The sequence below is a fragment of the Kryptolebias marmoratus genome, linkage group LG2 (assembly GCF_001649575.2).
Source record: "Kryptolebias marmoratus isolate JLee-2015 linkage group LG2, ASM164957v2, whole genome shotgun sequence".
Classification (NCBI taxonomy): Eukaryota; Metazoa; Chordata; class Actinopteri; order Cyprinodontiformes; family Rivulidae; genus Kryptolebias; species Kryptolebias marmoratus.
The window spans coordinates 3,875,695-3,889,109 of NC_051431.1; the positions used below are offsets into that span (position 1 = coordinate 3,875,695).

General features: G+C 38.8%; 1 protein-coding gene across 5 annotated transcripts in view; it reads right to left on the reverse strand.

The window, feature by feature from the left end:
* Positions 1 to 13,415, reverse strand: part of nectin1b (nectin cell adhesion molecule 1b) — a 181,758-nt gene that overhangs the window by 130,514 nt on the left and 37,829 nt on the right. The gene's annotated exons all lie outside the window — the stretch shown is intronic.

Here is a 13,415-nt window from a genome sequence, read left to right on the forward strand (position 1 = left end):
AACATTTCGTATTTGCCTTTTGTTTCTACTGCAGGGGGGGAAAAAAGGATTTTGAAACAAATACGCGACACTCATTCTTCCCAGACATTTCTCTCTCTAAATGGTGAACAATAATAACACCATAAAAATCTAAATTAAAAACTAAGCTATCCCAATCCAAGGGAGCCTCTTTTTCATAAACCAACTACTTTTCGGCAGCTCATTTAACAACACAATTGTCTTTTTTCCCCCGCAAAACTGGCCAACAACCAACACTTCTTCAAATGGCAATTATTGGCTCTTGTAGTGACGTTCATCCAGGGAAATCATTTGTGCCGGAGTCAGATAAACTTCAGAATAATTCATCTTGAGCTGCTGCAACGTGAGTAAACCAAAGATTAAACAGAACTGAATACATTTTTGAGAAGAAGGTCTCATTAATGTTTTCTACTTAAAGTTCCACCAGCTAACTTGGCACACTAAAAGGCAGCGAGACGTCAGGGTCTTAAGTATAGAAACTTCAAAACCTCAGAAACGTGTAATGTGATGTCATTAAACAGCATTCTTCTTGGACCTTAATGCCAGCTTATGTGTGGGTGGAGATGAAGAAGAGTTTCACTTTTCAGTGGATGAAGCACTAAACTGCCACTTCTTCTGCTTCTTTTATTGCTACTCTGGTTAAATCTAACTTTTCAGTCTCATTTACTGTAACTCCTCCACTTTTGTATGAACATCTTGCCAATTGTATCCTTAAAGCTCATCCCACTAGTAACATCATCTCCTCCTCATCATCTACTGCGCTTTGGTTACTTCACTAAGTGGGATGTTGATAGATGAAACATGGCTTGAGCCACTTGGGATAATTACTGTTTAATGTAGTCCCAGTTCCCACAGCGATGGCACAGGCCTCTGTTCCCCCCTATTCATGACCACACATGGGGTGCCTAAGGGGGAGTCCAAATCCACTGACTCTGACACAAAAACCTCTCATTAGCTGCTTGTTTATTCCCTTGATGGAACATTTTCAATCTCTTTTTTTTGTTGTTGTTGTTGATTAAGCAATTTAGAGCTCATCCAGTGGCATTTTACTTGAGTTGTATAATCAGAAGTGATTTTCACGATGCTTCACACGATAAATTGTGATTTTACTCTTAAGTATAACTGAAGGCTGTTTTTTGTTTCTTTTTGTTTTTATTTTTTTTTCGGCCTGTTTGTTTTGTTTTTTGTTGCAACTGAAGCTTGAACACACCCAGAAAAAGCTTTTCATTGAGCACAAACAGACTTATCCTACTTTTAATGCTGCTATCAGATGATTGTGGCCATTCAGTTTTTTATTGTTTTTGTTTTATTTTTTGGGGGGATGGAGCGGTGTGTGTCAGAGAATTTGTTTTAATCTGCACTCAGTCACTATAAGATGGTGCTTGAGCCAGGTCTCTTGGGTAAAAAACAGTGTACCTGCCAAAGCAGCTCTCTTTACCCTCTGTCTCTCTGAGCAAACATTCAACTGCAGAGGCAAGCGAAACATCACTGGAACAGATGGTTAATAGACCTGCTCCTAATTTTCCACTATCTGGTTCAAATTTGAAATGCTTTTTTGTACAACACACTCGTTCATTGAGGACAATATAACATCTGCTGTGTTGTAAATGTTAATGATTATCGGGAATATTTATTATGTCGGGCAAGTTCCCAATTTGCAATAGCTCCACAAAAGCTGCTGTGAATTTCATTTGAACTGTTGTCAATGGCAGTCTTTTAGAGTAGGAGGGGAGAAACATAATAACCAAGAACCATGGAACAGTAGTCATGATTTTTTTCCCTTCTACGGCTATAAAATTACAACTTTTAGGTTGGCAGCTCGTATGGGTACCAATTCCCACCTATTGTCATGACTTCAGCCGTTTCTGAGGAAACAGGAGGTTCAAAGAACAAGTCCACATACACTTCCCCTCAAGAAGCTTTTAGGTGTTTCAAATGTCAGGGGGATTGCATTAGTTGGCCTGCAAGACATCATTTAATCTTGGTTCAGCAAGATAATAATTCATGCTTGAATGAAACACCTTGACTCAATATCCGCACCGCTTAGATTCCAAAAACTACATCGAGCTGACAAAGTGGAGTTCTTTTCTGATTTTTTGGACCTTCTTACAATTCTTTTAAGATGTAATAAATAATATTAAAAAATAACAGTGCCTTCTTGTAATTAATGTATTTTTTCTAATCTAATAGGAAATATCCTAGAAGTAATCCGGCATTTTAGTTGTCTTTGACTGTGGCAATGACAAATAAAGCTGTGTAGAAAATAAGGCTTTTGCCCTACAGAGACAGAGCGAGAGAGAGGGGGAAGAGATAGTATGTATCGAGTGTAAACACAGCTTCGGCGAGCTCTGACCCTCCTCCCTCACCCTGCAGCTTAACTAAACAAGGCCCCCATGGTTTCAGTTCTACGACACAAAATAAACAAGGCTGACGTTACCTGACCAAATGATGAGATGACATCACCCACTGATACCCGAGAGCGAGCAAATGTCAGTAAACAAAGTACGGGTACAAGTGAAGAGGACGGATATTTGCTCCACCTGGTAAATGAATGACTGTAAGTTTTCTGTGTGTGTGTGTGTGTGTGTGACTGAAACTCAGATAGAAACTGTTTGAACTGAAGCAGGTGACGGTTCTGTCACTAGGATATAAAAAAAAAAACGTTGGTGTGGTGTGAGAGCAATAACAGCCAGATAATAATGCACTTTATCAGAAAGATCTCAAGCCCCAACACTAGGGAACACTTACAGATTAAACAATTAGTCAACAAAGCATCTCACCCCATGGAATGGGTTCAGCACACACATTGATGTGCACTTAGTTATTTTTTAATGCAAAACCTTAGCTTTCAAACTGGATCATCTGTGGAATGTCTCAATAGCACATTGTTGATCAATAAATTAAAGACAAGAAAAAGAAAAGGGGGGTGGGGGTACAGGCACTCGTCAAACTGATGCACTATCACATCAGACGGGCTGAGCGTCATCAACGGCAGGTATAGCTTTGGAGCGTGGAGAAGCCAAAGGGTGGAGTTATATAAATGTGATGTAGAGGATTTTAGGGGGGAGTTAAAAAGGAGAGTTAGCAGTGAGAGTGACACACAGAGGGTCAGCCGTGGTGAGCAGATTACAGCACTCAGGATATTAAAGTGGAGGAGAGACGACGCTGCAGGCAACAAACCTCTCGTGGATATTTCAGTATTAGCACAGGGTGACAAAGAGGCCATGTCCACATATGCTTTTGACATAACTTCACAATAACACAACCGTTGAAGGAGCAAGCTTTTTCTTATTTGAGCTAGGGTGCAGCTGTAAAGGTTACTGCACTCTAGAATTTAATTTACAACTGTACCAATTGGACATTTAATAATTTCAAAGTTCTTGAAGCAGTACTTGTTAACACTAATCAAAGAGTGGACTTGATTTAAACATTTAAACAAATACAACTTGCAGGTCCCTCCTCGTCCCTCTCTGCTGTGCTTCAGCTCTGCCTCCCTAAAGAGTATAGAGCCATGTATGCAGAAAGGAGCAACCAAAACACTTGGTTTATTGAGAAACACGGACCTTAACGTCCTCTTAGTTATGCGCAGAGGATTTGTTTTTACTCATGTGCAGTGAATTTTTGTTAATTAGTAGATGTCTGCTTTATGTTTTACTGTAAGGGTCCAGTGTCAGTCAATCACCACTGATTGTGAAACTTGTCACTTTGATTGCATTAGTCTGAATTAATGCTGTTTCTTCAAAGTATGAACCACAAATTTCTTCACTGAGTAAGTGCTGGACAATGAAGTGCAGAAGATTATCCATAAAAATGGTTGTGGAGTGGGGTGTTTAGGATGGGGACGGCTGTGTCTGAGCCAGAACCACAGCAGTACCCTATACCTCTGCTAAGCACTCAGTAAATACAGCATGAAATGCATGTACAGTCCTGCCAAAAAGTGCTGAGAAAGAGTCTGGCCCTGGACAATCATGCATGACAAATCCTCCTCTCACACCATCTGTTCCATTGTCCACAAGTAAAGATAAGTCTTGCATAGAGTACAAACACTGAATATTTCCATATGATTATGCCAAGCACTTGTGTTGGATACATAATAAAACATTAAGATTTCAAAAATCAAACAACTGCTCAGCTGAAAATGGATAATCAATTATTGGCTGGGAGTAAGAATAGAACTGGACATGTGATGTGGAAATCTTCTGCATGCTCAGTGAAAGCAGCGCAGGATGCAGTAAATCTATACACCCCATGCAAGGTGACCTTTAGAAATACTCAGTGAAAGCACAGAATATCGTTTTTGGTGTATGACCCCTATCGACCTTTGCTGGGTGAGTTTTTTCAGCTATTTTTTTTCTCAACAAAGGCCAGCTGATATCTCATAAGCAAGCAGGAAGGAGGAAGCTTTTCTGGATAAATAGGTCCAACATAAGCATAGCAGGAAGCACTGTCGCACAACCATGTTTTATTAAACCATAAAAAAAGACTAAACAATCAATATTTGATTACAGTGGCTTGTGTTTTCTTCAGCCATTTTTGGCATTGAGTATATTATTTTTGAGTATATTATTAGTATTTGAGTATATCACAGTAGCTTCTGTAGATTTTGTGTAATAAATAAATGCTCTGCATACATTTTTATGGATGCATGGGGGGACATACCAACTTTTATTAAAGTACATTCATTACTGTACTTGAACATAAACAGGACAGCAGAGGCAAGTCCTGCTTGTTGCATAGCATTGTTTTTATCCCCAGCATTTCTGGCAGAGCCCATTTATACAGCAAACCCATTAACATACAGGAGAGGGAATTCACACTCCAGCTGGAGTGGGCAGTGGGCTGAAGCCCCTGTCTGCTATCAATTAACGAGCACACTTAGTATGTGTCTGAGTCATGGTCACCATGGGGCGCAGAAAATACTGTGCATTTGCTCTGAAGAAATGTCACAAAGGCTGTTTTCTTGGCTGATTTCCAGATGTTGTATCATGTCTGCATGCTTATACCTGAAAGACAAAATCCTTTCACATATAGCATCTATTGCATTCTGTCACAAACCAGTCAGCTACGTGCATCTACAATAAAATAAATAAATAAGTACAAATAAACATGATTATGAATTTTGCCCTGCAGTCGCATCATTCAAGAATGGATTAGTGTCCTGATGTCACCATCGGAGGAATGAATGTGCATCGTTTGTTAAGCTGATAAAGTTAGATATGCTACAGACACTTTTTTCCCCTGAACATGTTATCTTATCTTGTTATGTAAATTATTTTTCACATGGATAATGGATGTACATTTTAATAAGCATTCCCTGCTGCGGTTTCACTGATATTTGCTCCATGGTAACCAAAAAGGTTTTAAGCGTTTTTTTAGCCTCATTATGTCCTGAATTCTCCGTAACCCTAACTCTGAACATCCGTTTTATAAAGAGGCTTGGGCAGAAATGATAGTGCTTACAGTAGAAAGTTACATCTAAATAAAATAAAACTGATTGGAGTGATATATGGAAATAATCCTAGATTCTGGCCTTTGTCAGAGCCCCCCGTTTTGTGTGTTTTCATCATAACCATCTACGAAATCCAGCGGTTCTCGGCAGAACTCCGAGACCAGGGTTGAAACATTTCCTAAACCACGACCACAGACCATTTTTCCAAGGCCAGCGAGGCTCCATGTTCCACATACATACAAGGCTTGGAATGCTCACCACATCTCAGGACTATATGGTCACATTCTGCTGCATGTGCTTCCCAGCTGTGATCAAGTATTGTCTTTCCCACCAGCCTTTGAGTTCTGTTATACAAAGCACTTTCTCACAGCTCAATATCTGTCATGGCGTCTTTGTGTACATTAAGCCTACACATATAAAAAACATCAGATATTAGCTTATGCATCAGTTTTACACTCGCACATGGCCATTATTAATATAAAACATACAAAAATGCTACTTTAGACCTAATATTGATTAAAAAAAAGAATTTTATGGAGGATCATTTTCAAGCTTCTGTAACTCCCAGTCTTCATATTGTGACATTGTTGATGAATAGCTCTGAAGTAACACATGAAATAACACCACTGCACAGTTTGCGACTAGTCTTTCAAGAGAAAGGCAACTGGCATGGAGACACCAACCACAAAGCCACAGTGAGGGGAGAGCAGGCTGAAAACTGAGTCGGGTGGTAAAAGTTACTCCAGCCTCCATCGGTCCTTAGATGTCAAACAATGTCTTTTGATACAGAGACCCAGGACATAGAAGCTATTCAGTAAAATTTCAAAAACAGGCAATCTAAGAATAACAGGACAGGCACTTATAAAATGTGACTGGAAAGAGAAAGAATGGGAGCAGTGATCAATCATATAAATCAAAAATAGTGAAATGACTCTCTTGGTTTCACTTGGTTTCATTGAAAATATCACACTGGGTGGGCTTGGGTGAAAGAAATATCTGGAAATTACCTTCTGTTTTTTTCTCTTTTTAAGTGCAGATGTTGCTCTTGAAATCTGGGGAGTGGGATTCAACACTTTCAGTCACAGTATGTGTAGAAGAAAAGTGCATCCACATTACGATAACTAACAGTAGTTTACAACATGTCTGCATATTTAAATGTATAAACGAATACCAGATAGTAGCACGTGAAAACTCTGAAGATAATTACGTGGGACCGTGCAATTTTACTGTGGTCAAATTGCGACAGTGTGACTGCTGTGCGACTACTCTGCTGACAGCTTGAGCTATTAACTGCAATCAAACCGAGGCTGTAATTGCCCTCCGTGTTAAAAGATATTCTGTAGTTAAACCTATCTGATTAGACTCAAAATGCAGGAGAATGCACTGTGCAGTTAGCCGGCGAGAATGGAACAAATTATGACTTTTACAGCTTTGATGAGACAGACAGAAAACACAGCTGACAAACTCAGATAGTGTTTTGGTATTGATCAGCAGCAGAAGTAAACTGGGCAGTCGCTGGGGAGAAAGACAGTCCATGTTGACTGTCTTTCTAAGTAATAGCCCTGAAGTCAAGCCGAAGCTGATCCCGAGTTTATTCCCTCTTGTAAATGGCCAGAATTTAGAAAGTGCTGACATGGTTTAGAACAATGCTGTAGCAACAAGACACCGTCTAGTGGGAGTCCAGGTGAAAAAGAAGCACAGTGCACATACTGGTTTTTCCTCAGGGCTGTGAGAGTGCTGTTTGGAGCTCTCACCCTCGACTTGCCCTCCCTTACTGTGTATAGACTGTGGCCTGCTCATTGTTTGACAGGATTGACAAGCTCCCTGGCAGAGCTGATTAAAAGCTTTAAGGTCAGAGAAGTGGGACAGATATCGAGCGAACACCTGTCTCCTCGCTGTGAGCCAGTCCCCTATTGGGTGTGTCCTCCACTGGCATTGGATCAATGGCTCCATTAAGACTCAACCTGGACTACTACTTTTTTTTCCCCTGACAGTGCTACTTTGGCTTGCAAACAACCTTTCACTTCCTAATATTACTTTCCTCTGTCTGTCTTTTGTCAAATATGTAAATTTTCTTGCTTTGCTTTTTGACCATGCAGGTGATTCAAATGACTTTTCCTATAGTTTAAAAAAATAAAATAAATTTAAGGTAAGAACATCTTGTGCAATGTCTTTATTTTTGTTGTAGCTGTAGACTTCTTCCTCACAGATTTCCACATTCTGGTAAAAATAACTATGAAAGTAGCTGCCCACTGAAGATTTGTAAGAGGATTATAGATCATTAAAGAGATGTTTGAAGTCCACTTGAAGCCTCTCCAAAAATGTTACCCGAATCAGAGCTAACAGCATCTCAGCCTTATGTTTTTGTCTCGTTCTTTGCAGTCTTCCTTTAAGAACAGGCTCTCACAAACCAAACTATGTGCAGTCATAATCCAAAAATGGGCATTTCCATTTCCCTGAGTCTGAGTTTGGAGGATAGTGAATTAAGATACCTTCTGTTTTGGACAACCAATTTCATCCTTTCTGCTTTTTACTTAGTTTTTTAAGAAATTCTGTCATTTAGACAACATATCTCACAACAATCTATAAAATGAAACTTAATACTAAACCATAGTATTGGAAAACATCACAGGTTGAGTGACTTTTGTCAAAAGATATCTTGAACTCTGTCCTTACTTATCACTACTTTCATCCTCACAGCACCTCTGTTTCCACGGTTTCTGAGATCCCTCCCCCATAAAGTCACCTAGCTGGTTTTACTTGACGTGAGTCAGTGAGCACAGAGGCACACTGTGCTTCAGCTTTTATCACAGGAATATTTATGGCTTGCTCTCATTTTCCTGTGGGAAAAAAATGACTAAACTCACTTTACAAATGTAACAAAGAAAGACATTGTCAGACAAAGATTATTAGAGTGAGACAAGCTCATTTCCACATCCCTTATCTATCACACTCTTCAGAAATCATTGCTCTTACAATTATATGTTGTAAATTCATTGTTCGTGAAAAAGACTACTAAGAAACTGTTGGTTTGTTTAATTAAAACAGATAAAATGTAAATGCTTCAGTGATTGACTATCAATAAAGACATCTCGGTGCTTAATATTGATTAATGATGAATTACCTGCAATAACCAATTACAATGAATCTTTAATTTGCTGAACCCCACACGTTTTTCACTTCATGTTTCCAAATATAGTCCTTTAATTGGGTTGTTGAGCAACAGAGTGAAAGAAACAAGATCACGTTTTCGGCTGCGTTTTCAAGTTAGTGTGAAAGTGACTGCAGGAGAAAAGGGTAAGGGTGCTGGTGGAGTGCTAGGTCACAACTCCATTTGCTGCTGATCTTTGGCCCTTTTTCTGTATGCATTTTCTCACATAAAAGAAAAAGGGAGGAAGAGGTCCTAAAACGAATGTCCATCTTTGCAAACAGAATTTGTGCTAAAGAATTTATAGTACATGTTTGACTTCATTGTGTCATTTAAATACTGAACTGTTTAGAATTGATTGCAGACAAACAGAAAAAAAACGGTCAAATACAAATAATTGGACCAGAGCTGAGCAATGAATTTTTAATATTTGAAGTCCAGGTAAAATAGGCGAATTTGAAGACTTAACACGACTGCCATGACCGTTTTTTTTTTTTTTTAAACCAGCACCTGGTAGTGACACAACAAGTTGTTTCCTAAAGGTGCTTTTCCAGTTGGGGTGCTTTTGTTTTTTTTGTTTTTTTTCTAACGAAATGTGCACCGCCCTCTCCCACCCTCACCCCTGCCAACCAAAAACCAGAGAAACAACTCAGAGCGTTTGTTTCTGCCATCAAAGTTTGTAGGATTGCAAAATGAAACTCTGGTTATGTGTGAGTGCAGCTTTACTGACAGAATATGTGCATTCCCTTCTATGTTGATCCGTCGGACTGGTGAAAATGAAAGAAAAATGAATATCCTCCGTTGGCAGGATTAGAAGCAGGACACATCTCTGTTTAAACAGACAGGTTGGGAGGGGCTAATACTTGAATAAAAACTAAATAATGACCAGAAAAATTCAAAGTGTGTTTTTGCTTAAAATGCACATCCTTAATTTGGACACTGACTATGTTTTGGATTTAAGCGTTTTTTTTTCCAGTTGCAGCACAATAAATATACCACAGTCTTAGACTGTATTTATGTTTAAATGTGATTTATTTTGGTCTTACAAACACTCTAATGTAATATGCGGTCTGTGTCCAAATATTTGTGTGCCAAACTGCAGTTTTATTCTATTATATTGTTTTGGTGTAATTTTTTGACTGATAAAGCATGTACTAATGATATTACCATCCACCGTATACTCATTGTATTTATTTCTAACAATTAGAACAAAGAGCTTTTGATTTCACCTTTCCTTTGCAGATGGTAGTTTTCAAGAAACACTTTCTGCCACCAGGATCGTAAATGTCTGTGTTTTTAGTCACACCGCATTAGATGGTGCTCGTCTGTTGCCTGGAAATGATAGCCTGGCTGAAAATTTTCCATCCTCACTGTGTCCTTCACAGATTGCAAGTGTTCCCGGTGCTCCTACACTCACAGACTCAGACACTCAAAACGCTGCTAGGAAATGTTTGAGCACAAATGAGCCCATCACATGTGTCTGGACAACTGACAAAACTACATTTGTGCACTCAGAGTGTTGTGTTGTGAATGGATGCTGGAATAGGATTGGACATATGGACCAACGCGTGCCAGGATGTGGGCCAAAGTGAAATAAAGGGCAGCCAGCTGTGGCAGGTGTATCCCTTGTGGGCACAAAGCTTGTATTTAAACTTGTTTTATGTTATTTACAAATTATATGTACTCTGCATTTATCTGCCATGCATATCGGTGGGGTAATTATTTCTTTTTAATATAGAACTGATTGTTTTAGGAGGAAAAAAAAGAAAACATTTCTATTAGACTCTTTTCAGATAAACATTTACTGTCCAGATTGTGAAGGTACAATAGAATAATAGAGTTGTTTTTTGCTTATTGAAGGGAAACCTCACATTTAGTATTTTGTTACCATTTTTTTTATGACATAACTGCTATAACCATGCAATCATTTCCTCTACTTCCAGATTATGTTACCATTTCCTTTGTCTTTAACCTTGTTTATGTGATGTTTTTTTACAAGCCAGGCTACATGCTGTCTCAACAGTTACTTCCACAAACTGGTAATCAAATATCACCATTAAAGGCTGATATAAACAAATATTGTTCCTGTGGCAGCTTTTTGGATTGGACTGCTGGTTTAGTTAAAAACATTGCTCTATGCACTACTAAACATTATGGTTTAACATAATCCAGCAAGAAAAAGGGGGATATTTAAGCCGTTTGTGCCGTTTCTTTAACTTCATAGCTACGTACATTGAAGCTCATTTGTTTTTATGTTTTAGTTTTCTCCCTTGAATGAGGTGGATAAGATGCTGCAGTGGCTCTGGCTTCTAAACATGGTGCTCATAACTCGTCAACTGTTGTGATGAGTTTCCTATAAACCCGCCACCAGCCAGCCACAGTCCTAAACAGTTCTTCACTCTGGGCCAGCAATAAGTTGTAGCTGTTCAAGCACTAGTTTTCTTTTTTTTTTTTTTACTGGTTTTCAGTAAAACACAACACAAAATGGCTATAACTTGCAAACAGTTTGGCACAACTTTTCCATACTGTCATCTATGGTTTAGCACTAGGCTGGATGCATAAAAATTCACAATAAAACTTCAGTAAGAATTGTCAGAGAAAGTTGGAAAAAAAGAAGTCGCAAGTCTCAGTGTGAGGTTAGTGTGAATGTCAGGTCCTAGCTGTTTACACCTGGCATTACCATGTGTCTCGGGTGATCTCATCACCAGAGGACAGCTCTGAGCAAATGTGTGAACGCAAGAGTAAGTGTGAACGGATTTAGATCCAATCATATAAATCAGATCTGAAACCATGCAACAGATCTACATTGTTCTGATTAATTCTTCTAATTCCTCTGCAGACAAGCCATACAAAGTGATTTGCTGTCTGCTAACATTAAAAAAAACATTATATAATTGGACTAACAACAAAAAAAATCGTGTTTATTGGTGTGAATTGTAAAGAGATGAGACCAGAATGCAGAAAATCATTGTTAAAGACACATAGAAGAGTAATTTAATGTAAATCACCCAAAATTAATGTCATTACCAAGTGTGAACCACATCTAAGATTATTGTTTTCTTAAATTCACAGGTAATAGCAAACATGGATACTGGATGATTTTTTTTTCAAAACAGCTTTTCTTAAACTGATAAAACAAACAAACTCATTTACAGCTATATAAAAAACCTTTAGCCCCCAAATACGTGAAAGGCGTGCAAGACTCAGATAAACTCATCAAACAATGTTATTGTCTCAAAATAAATTCAAAAAATAAGCTACTGATTGATGAAGGTTGGCTGTATGCTTCCAGAAATAAGGCTCTTAATGTTTTTATCTATTCCTGCCTGGCAGCCATGTATGCTCATGTGCACTACAGTGACATTGCCGACCCTTCATACATAATAGATGCGTTCGTGTGCATGGAGCTGCACAAGCTCTAGGCAAAGGTTTTTTTATATCGCTGACTTGAATGTGTTAAACTAATCAGCTGCTTTACTTTACATATTGTTTATAATCATGTTAATATAGGGAATGAGAACGAGAGCATTTTGCAATGTGTAATATGTGAAAGTGAATGATAAATAATGCAATATCTGACTGGTTTTAATTGTATCCTTCTTGTCATTCATTCACTGTTTTGAATTTATATTATATGTAAATGGAATTCCGGTTATGAAAACTAAGAAGAAATGAATAAAAAACAGCAAATGGAAGGCTGGTGTTCTAAACAAAAATATGCACAAATGCTTCAATGATTCAAATGTAGAAACTTCACACTTGAGCCACTGTAATTTATTAATTATATAAATGTATTGTTCCAAATTAAAGTGGATTAACCAGCAAACTAACAATAATAGCAGATGCGCTTGGATTTGATTGATTTATTTTATTTCAGCAATGATCAAAGACTTTTATTTCCTAAGAGGTGGGAACATCATTGATGTGCAGCAATTAAAACTGTATTGTCTTCCAACTCCCCAAACAGATAGCAATTATCATGCTCACGGTAATTTTGCTATAGTTTTGAAATGGAATTTACTTTATGAATACAGATGTTTCACCCCTTTTTAATCTTGTTGTTTTGGAGAGTGAAAAAAAAAGTAAACGTGAATAAAAGAATGCGTTAAATATTAATATAGCCATTTTCTGGTTACAAGCAGATCTCGCTTGGCTGCACAAAAATGAAACTTGTTGTGACCTAGTTAAAGAAAAGCCCCATGACAAGGCTGCGCCCGCCCTCTATCCGTTAGCCCAGCCAAGCAGAAACAGCCATATCCAACACGGGATGCACTTGGATCCTTATTGACTGTTTGTTAGCAGCACTCAGGGCAGCCAGGTCTGTGTCCTACTCCTTGGCTGATTAGTTGGATGAAGGACGGACCCTGACTGTTCTGGCTCCGAGTTGCTTTGTTAATGTCCTGCCACTCCCCTGCAGGATGAGCAGGCCTGGACAAGCTGAGGTGACGCGCCCTTCTTTCCCACAGCTCAGCTGGCTTGACTTTGCTTGGCTGATGAACTGTGACGAGACACAACTTCAACGTTGTTTGTGCCGTCTTTTTATTTTTTAACCACAAAAGCCAATCACACAAGAAGTGCAACACAATGCCGAACTCTGCTGATGGCTCTCGGCTTCCATATAAGCTGCCTCGGCTGCACACTGTGACACACTCCAGTGAGCACCTGAAGGATCCCTACTGTCAGGATGTAAGAGTTGCCGCACTCACAGCCAGCTGCTTGTGTGTCAATGCAAGAAGAGCATAAACAACGTCACAAACTTGCCCGGACATGATTTACCGTGCACACCTTGAAATGAGTCAG